Here is an 8,201-nt window from a genome sequence, read left to right as displayed (position 1 = left end):
TAAGAAAAAAATTTTTTTGAGTTTATTTTTGAGAGAGAGAGAATGAGAGGGGCAGAGAGACAATCCCAAGCAGGCTCCGCGCCATCAGCATGGAGCCTGATTCAGGGCTCGCAATCACTAACTGTGAGATCATGACCTGAGCCAAAGTCAGGCACTTAGCCAACTGAGCCATCCAGGCTCCCCAAGAAAAAATTTCTAAGATAAAACATCTGTTGTTAGAATCACGAATGAAAGAAACTAGCAGTAGGTGCAGTGTGTGGATTAGAGATGTCTTTGGGCATCAGGGATCTTACAGAGCAGAATGACCCATAGAGAAAGATGTCATCTAGAGGAAGATGCCATCTAGAGAAAGATATCATCTAATTCTGCTTGAAAATTTCTTTTCTTTATTATACGTGGCCTATACTGTTGAATCTGAATTGCAGATCATTGCCAGCAATGGAATAAACATCAGTAGAAATAATACTTATCATCCATAGGTACTGAAAGGTGCTGGGGTGGGAGGTGGGTTCTGGGGAATCCATGAGGTCCAATTTCCTATGAGGACTGGTCATTTGAAACCTTTACAGTCTATTATGTGAACCCACTGCTTCTCCCTAGGCTGAGAGATATCTTAACCAGGCCTCCACAAACTTCTGAAACTGTGCACAAAATTTGTGGATGCCCTTTTCTGTGAAGAGAGCCACAGACTCCATCAGATTTTTGATAGGCCTGTGACTCTTTTGATTCCTGTTACTCAGTTTTGTTTTAATGAGCCAAATGAGGCTAAAGGGCTTTCTTCAGCCTAAGTATATATGTGGACCAAGTTAAAAGGTTTTACCCTATAAAACTAAGTAAGGCAATCACATAGGTCTTTCAATGGCTAAAGATCCCTTTCAAACCCAGACCTCATTCCATGCAGAAAGTCCCTGACATTCATTTTGTTCTTTATTCCTTTAGTAGCTGCCACTACTACTCTACTGGTTGAGGTGCATACTTCTCCCCCAACCTGGCAGTGGAATGGACTATAGTGCCCAGCTTGAACCCCTTTCTGCTCTTAAAGATAAGCTTTTGGGTCCTTTTGGTTTAATTTAAAGATTTACTGGTAACTTCTGTAGAAAACAAACATAACACCATGGAGAATTATGTAGGGTTTTTTTGGGTTGGTTTTTTTTTTTTTTTTTTTTTTTGCCTTTTTAAGATAATTTTATTTGAGTGGTTCTTACAATTAATGTAGTGGTTTTTTTAATGTTTTTATTTACTTATTTATGAGAGAGACAGAGACAGAATGCAAGTGGGTTAGGAGCAGAGAGAGAGGGAGACACAGAATCCAAAGCAGGTTCCAGGCTCTGAGCTGTCAGCACATAGCCCAACGCGGGGCTCGAACTCACGAGCTGTGTGATCATGACCTGAGCCGAAGTCGGCCACTCAACCGACTGAGCCACCCAGGTGCCCCATAATTTATGTAGTTTTTATAATCCTGGTCCCTGATTAGAAATGCCCTAACATTCCCAGATAGTAACTGAAAGCCCATTAGGTCAAGCTAATACCTTAGCTAAATACCTAAATACCTTAGCTAAATACCTAAATACCTTAGCTTTTATTCCTAAGGATAGGAGTTTAGCAGCATGTGCTTATGTGCACCTATCCATACAGACACCCATATACACACACAGACACACACACAGACACAGACACATATATACACACACTTCATTTTGACCCCACCTTAGAAAACTCTCCATGTTGGCTCCTCTTCCTAACAGGTGGCCTTAGTTATGGCAAAATGACTGGTGCCTCCTTACCACAGGGGGCCTCATTTCAGAGGCTCCTCAGGCTATTCCTGAGACTTTGTCTGGTTGTAAGAACACACGTGTATTGAAGTCCAGCTCCTCATCTTCCCACACCCCTCACACACTAAGCATACCCCACACATTGATGAATGAAGGATCATTGAATTGATAAGCTTTATTTATAATTCAGTTTTACTACTTTAATTGTAAGACTAAACTGACAGTGAGCTAAGTACTGATGACTCTTCAGGAAACGGAAGTTTTAAGTGGGGTAAGAAGAAGGAAGTACGTCTGAGTGAGAGTGGAAGATGCTAGATCATAAAGTAACCATAAAGGGGCACCTGGTTGGCTCAGTTGGTTAAGCATCTGACTTTGGCTCAGGTCATGATCTCACGGTTCGTGGGTTTGAGCCCTGCATGGGGCTCTGTGCAGACAGCTCAGAGCCTGGAGCCTGCTTCAGATTTTGTGTCTCCCTCTCTCTCTGCCCCTTCCCTGCTCACACTCTGTCTCTCTCTCTCTCTCTCTCTCTCTCTCTCTCAAAATTAAATAAACATTAAAAAATTAAAAAAGAAAACAAAAGAAAGTAACTGTAAAAGCCCTATTAGGAGATAATGGATAGTCATTATAACTAAGTTTTCTACTTTGCTAGCGGAGAATACTCTTATAAGAAACAGGCAACCTGCAGCGCCTGGGTGGCTCAGTCAATTAAGCATCTGACTCTTGATTTTGGCTCAGGTTATGATCGCATGGTTTGTGAGTTCCAGCCCTGCATCAGGCTCTGCGTGATGGTGCAGAGCCTGCTTTGGGATTCTCTCTCCCTCTCTCTCTTTCCCTACCCCACTTACTCTCTCTGTCTCAAAATAAATAAATAAACTTAAAAAAATAGAGACAACCTTTCATTGCTCCTTTAGAAGCTGAATGCTCTATTTTCTTCTTTCTCTGTCTTTGCTTGTAGAAAATTCCTTAAAAAGCTTAAGTGGATTTCCAATAAGATAGCTCAGTAAATCACCCTTCCATACCTTCCCTCTGCTCCAAATACATTGCCTGATAGATGAAGCGGAGGGAGAAGGAGAGGGAGAGTGAGGGAGAAGGTGGGACAGGGAGGGAGGAAGAAAGATAGATTGAGAAGTATAGCCAGGTCAAAACAAGACAAGCATTTTCACAGAGCAGAAAAATGACCAAAACACAAGGCCGTAATTTGAGTTAAGCCATAGATTTAACGAGCTCTGAGTCCAAAAGTAATATGGAAGTAAACAGTAAGACAACTCCTGTAGGGTGAAAAGAGTTAAAGTGCTTCTCAAGACATGGACTAGAGGTAGGTTCATGACTCTAGCTCAAACTAGGGACTTATGGAAAGCTGCCAAGGACTGACTGGGGCTACAGCTTACTTGGAACCATACACTCGAAGAGGTAAAAGGACACAAACACACCCTTGCTCGATTGAGCAGCCCATTCGTTCATTAACTGGCTCTGTAACATTCCCTGACAACATAGCAGAACAAGAAATCTGAAATATCATATTTATGAGACCTGAGTCTGGACTGGGAACTTGGCTAAAGAAAGGAAACCCAAACCCATTGGGTGGTATGAGCATAAAGGGAGAGAAAGAAACAAGAGACAACAAAAAAAAATTTTGTGCCTGCAAACAGGAATTCCAAACATGTAAAGAAATGTTCAGAAAAAATTCAAAGTCCACAATCAGAATATGGATTCATTTCAGATTAATTTGGGGCATTGTATGATAGAGACTTTAAATATTCTTAGGCTACATGAAGAGATATATGACAGAATCATAGATTATAAAAAATGACCCCAAACTATGAAACAAAAATAGATGGAAATCATAGAAATGAAAAATATAATAGTCATTAAAATAAAAAATACAATGGTCGTTATATAAAAAAATATAATAGTCATTAAAATAAAAAGCTCAATAAATTTTAAAAAATCTAAATAGTACACTCAATAAAAAGAGAAAATATTTTATTTTGGGGTATATCTAGAATATTTGCAAAAATTGACCAAGTAATATGTCTGAAAGAAAGTTTCAACAAATTCATTTTATTTTATTTTTTTTAATATATGAAATTTATTGTCAAATTGGTTTCCATACAACACCCAGTGCTCATCCCAAAAGGTGCCCTCCTCAATACCCATCACCCACCCTCCCCTCCCTTCCACCCCCCATCAACCCTCAGTTTGTTCTCAGTTTTTAACAGTCTCTTATGCGTTGGCTCTCTCCCACTCTAACCTCTTTTTTTTTTTCCTTCCCCTCCCCCACGGGTTTCTGTTAAGTTTCTCAGGATCCACATAAGAGTGAAACCATATGGTATCTGTCTTTCTCTGTATGGCTTATTTCACTTAGCATCACACTCTCCAGTTCCATCCACGTTGCTACAAAAGGCCATATTTCATTTTTTCCCATTGCCACGTAGTATTCTATTGTGTATATAAACCACAATTTCTTTATCCATTCATCAGTTGATGGACATTTAGGCTCTTTCCATAATTTGGCTATTGTTGAGAGTGCTGCTATAAACATTGGGGTACAAGTGCCCCTATGCATCAGTACTCCTGTATCCCTTGGATAAATTCCTAGCAGTGCTATTGCTGGGTCATAGGGTAGGTCTATTTTTAATTTTCTGAGGAACCTCCACACTGTTTTCCAGAGCGGTTGCACCAATTTGCATTCCCACCAACAGTGCAAGAGGGTTCCCGTTTCTCCACATCCTCTCCAGCATCTATAGTCTCCTGATTTGTTCATTTTGGCCACTCTGACTGGCGTGAGGTGATATCTGAGTGTGCTTTTGATTTGTATTTCCCTGATAAGGAGCGACGTTGAACATCTTTTCATGTGCCTGTTGGCCATCCGGATGTCTTCTTTAGAGAAGTGTCTATTCATGTTTTCTGCCCATTTCTTCACTGGGTTATTTGTTTTTCGGGTGTGGAGTTTGGTGAGCTCTTTATAGATTTTGGATACTAGCCCTTTGTCCGATATGTCATTTGCAAATACCTTTTCCCATTCCATTGGTTGTCTTATAGTTTTGTTGGTTGTTTCCTTTGCTGTGCAGAAGCTTTTTATCTTCATAAGGTCCCAGTAATTCACTTTTGCTTTTAATTCCCTTGCCTTTGGGGATGTGTCGAGTAAGAGATTGCTACGGCTGAGGTCAGAGAGGTCTTTTCCTGCTTTCTCCTCTAAGGTTTTGATGGTTTCCTGTCTCACATTCAGGTCCTTTATCCATTTTGAGTTTATTTTTGTGAATGGTGTGAGAAAGTGGTCTAGTTTTAACCTTCTGCATGTTGCTGTCCAGTTCTCCCAGCACCATTTGTTAAAGACACTGTCTTTTTTCCATTGGATGTTCTTTCCTGCTTTGTCAAAGATGAGTTGGCCATACGTTTGTGGGTCTAGTTCTGGGGTTTCTATTCTATTCCATTGGTCTATGTGTCTGTGTTTGTGCCAATACCATGCTGTCTTGATGATTACAGCTTTGTAGTAGAGGCTAAAGTCTGGGATTGTGATGCCTCCTGCTTTGGTCTTCTTCCTCAAAATTACTTTGGCTATTCGGGGCCTTTTGTGGTTCCATATGAATTTTAGGATTGCTTGTTCTAGTTTCGAGAAGAATGCTGGTGCAATTTTGATTGGGATTGCATTGAATGTGTAGATAGCTTTGGGTAGTATTGACATTTTGACAATATTTATTCTTCTAATCCATGAGCAGGGAATGTCTTTCCATTTCTTTAAATCTTCTTCAATTACCTTCATAAGCTTTCTATAGTTTTCAGCATACAGATCTTTAACCTCTTTGGTTAGATTTATTCCTAGGTATTTTATGCTTCTTGGTGCAATTGTGAATGGGATCAGTTTCTTTATTTGTCTTTCTGTTGCTTCATTGTTAGTGTATAAGAATGCAACTGATTTCTGTACATTGATTTTGTATCCTGCAACTTTGCTGAATTCATGTATCAGTTCTAGCAGACTTTTGGTGGAGTCTATCGGATTTTCCATGTATAATATCATGTCATCTGCAAAAAGCGAAAGCTTGACTTCATCTTTGCCAATTTTGATGCCTTTGATTTCCTTTTGTTGTCTGATTGCTGATGCTAGAACTTCCAGCACTATGTTAAACAACAGCGGTGAGAGTGGGCATCCCTGTCGTGTTCCTGATCTTAGGGAAAAAGCTCTCAGTTTTTCCCCGTTGAGGATGATGTTAGCTGTGGGCTTTTCATAAATGGCTTTTATGATCTTTAAGTATGTTCCTTCTATCCCGACTTTCTCAAGGGTTTTCATTAAGAAAGTGTGCTGGATTTTGTCAAAGGCCTTTTCTGCATCGATTGACAGGATCATATGGTTCTTCTCTTTTTTTTTTGTTAATGTGATGTATCACGTTGATTGATTTGCGAATGTTGAACCAGCCCTGCATCCCAGGAATGAATCCCACTTGATCATGGTGAATAATTCTTTTTATATGCCGTTGAATTCGATTTGCTAGTATCTTATTGAGAATTTTTGCATCCATATTCATCAGGGATATTGGCCTGTAGTTCTCTTTTTTTACTGGGTCTCTGTTTGGTTTAGGAATCAAAGTAATACTGGCTTCATAGAATGAGTCTGGAAGTTTTCCTTCCCTTTCTATTTCTTGGAATAGCTTGAGAAGGATAGGTATTATCTCTGCTTTAAACGTCTGGTAGAACTCCCCTGGGAAGCCATCTGGTCCTGGACTCTTATTTGTTGGGAGATTTTTGATAACCGATTCAATTTCTTCGCTGGTTATGGGTCTGTTCAAACTTTCTATTTCCTCCTGATTGAGTTTTGGAAGAGTGTGGGTGTTTAGGAATTTGTCCATTTCTTCCAGGTTGTCCAATTTGTTGGCATATAATTTTTCATAGTATTCCCTGATAATTGTTTGTATCTCTGAGGGATTGGTTGTAATAATTCCATTTTCATTCATGATTTTATCTATTTGGGTCATCTCCCTTTTCTTTTTGAGAAGCTTGACTAGAGGTTTGTCAATTTTGTTTATTTTTTCAAAAAACCAACTCTTGGTTTCGTTGATCTGCTCTACAGTTTTTTTAGATTCTATATTGTTTATTTCTGCTCTGATCTTTATTATTTCTCTTCTTCTGCTGGGTTTAGGCTGCCTTTGCTGTTCTGCTTCTATTTCCTTTAGGTGTGCTGTTAGATTTTGTATTTGGGATTTTTCTTGTTTCTTGAGATAGGCCTGGATTGCAATGTATTTTCCTCTCAGGACTGCCTTCACTGCGTCCCAAAGCATTTGGATTGTTGTATTTTCATTTTCGTTTGTTAAGTTTCAACAAATTTATTTTTTTTTATTTTATTTTTTTTTCAACGTTTATTTATTTTTGGGACAGAGAGAGACAGAGCATGAACGGGGGAGGGCAGAGAGAGAGGGAGACACAGAATCGGAAACAGGCTCCAGGCTCTGAGCCATCAGCCCAGAGCCTGACGCGGGGCTCGAACTCACGGACCGCGAGATCGTGACCTGGTTGAAGTCGGACGCTTAACCGACTGCGCCACCCAGGCGCCCCAAGTTTCAACAAATTTAAAAGGCTATGAATCAGTCTGTGTTTCTTGAACACAATGACATCAAATTAGAATTCAATAAAAATAATATTTTTTTAAAAATTCTATATGCTTTTGAGAACTAAAAAATGCTCCCTAAAAAATTCATGTGTAAAAAGGCAATCACAGTGGAAATGACAAAATATCTAGAACTAAACAACAATAAAAGAATGGCTACCATAAAACCCCACAGGTGCATTTATGTAAAATAAAAAATGAAAAATAGTTTAAAATAAATAACTATGCAGTCAACTCATGAACCTGAAAAAGAATAACTAAATAAACTGAAAGGAGAAGAAAGAAACAATTTTTTAAGTAAACAGTAAAATCTGAAAAAGTTTTTAAGTTCAAACAACCTAAAACCTAGCTCTTTGGAAAACAATAAAACAAAGGACAAACTACAAGCAAATCTAATTAAGAAAAAAAAGAAAAACTATAAATAAATACTATCAGGAATGAAAAAGAGAACTGCTAACGTAGTCTTCTGTACATTATAGATTATATAATTGGTTCGTGTATTATATATTTTTATATATTTATATATAATATAACATATTATAGATATGTTACTCAAGCATATTTTGTTGTTTAAAATGTTTCTTTGGTGTTGGTTGTTATTTGTCTTCTCTCATTTCTGATTTTGTTTGGGTCCCTTCTCTTTTCTTTTTGATAAGTCTGGCTAGAGGTTTGTCTATCTTATTAATTCTTTCAAAGAACTAGCTCCTGGTATCATCAATCTATTTTTTAAATTTTTTAAATGTTTATTTATTTTTGAAAGAGAGATAGAGTGCGCATGGGGGAGAGGCCAAGAGAGAGGAAGACACAGAGTCCAAAGCAGTCTCCAGGCT

This window comes from Lynx canadensis, chromosome B3 (genome assembly GCF_007474595.2).
Source record: "Lynx canadensis isolate LIC74 chromosome B3, mLynCan4.pri.v2, whole genome shotgun sequence".
NCBI lineage: Eukaryota > Metazoa > Chordata > Mammalia > Carnivora > Felidae > Lynx > Lynx canadensis.
This window is presented reverse-complemented; position numbering follows the sequence as displayed.